The sequence below is a fragment of the Branchiostoma floridae genome, chromosome 3, assembly GCF_000003815.2.
Source record: "Branchiostoma floridae strain S238N-H82 chromosome 3, Bfl_VNyyK, whole genome shotgun sequence".
Lineage (NCBI taxonomy): Eukaryota > Metazoa > Chordata > Leptocardii > Amphioxiformes > Branchiostomatidae > Branchiostoma > Branchiostoma floridae.
Window position 1 is genome coordinate 9,048,701 of NC_049981.1, and position 802 is coordinate 9,049,502.

Consider the following 802-nt stretch of genomic DNA (forward strand, 5'->3'; position numbering starts at 1 on the left):
GCGCCAGTTTACGAAGTTTTGTTTTGAAAATAAGTCAGAGGTTTTAAATCCGGCGTAGGGTGACGACACGGCCGCTGTATGTGGCCGAACGCGTGCCGAAACATAGATCAGCGGTCCGCGTGGCCGTAATCGGCAGTGTTTTTGTACCTGCGGGACCGGAAATCGTGTGGTCGTGGCCGCGTTGGACAGTTGGCCGCTAAGCCTATTTCTTAATCATTACGAATCCAAGGGACCGACAAAAAGTGGCCACTATGGGCAGGTGGCCGTTATGCAAAGGTGGCCGCTAATACAGGTTTGACTGTATATAATCAACAGTCCAAAGATGAATTTAAAAAATATGTACCCCCTCCGTGCCAGAATGGACTCATCCAGATAACACCGGGCTCACTGATTGGCTGCCAATCCCCTTCGGGATGTTGACTCAGGCTACGTGATTGGTTGCCTCTTTAATCAAGTTACTAGTATATATCGACATGTGCACATGCTGTCTTCAGGTGGGAGAGGTCAACGACCTTGAGGTCGTTGACCCTCTGGCCAGTGGAGAATTACCCAAAAAGTCCCCAAATATATCATTTTGAAGTGGTTTATGCCAGAAATTATACTTGGGTCATTTGAATGAATATCTAGCGCACCTATTTACCAAAATGTAGGTCATTTGGTTACAAGACCAGGGAACAGGAGCCAAAAGCGTACGTTTTTGGTCAAACAATGGCCAAAAAATTCCAAAATTAAGCATTTTGTTGTACCCTATGCCCAAAGCGTTAATGAATTCATGTGCGCATATGTACACGGTACTCCTCTA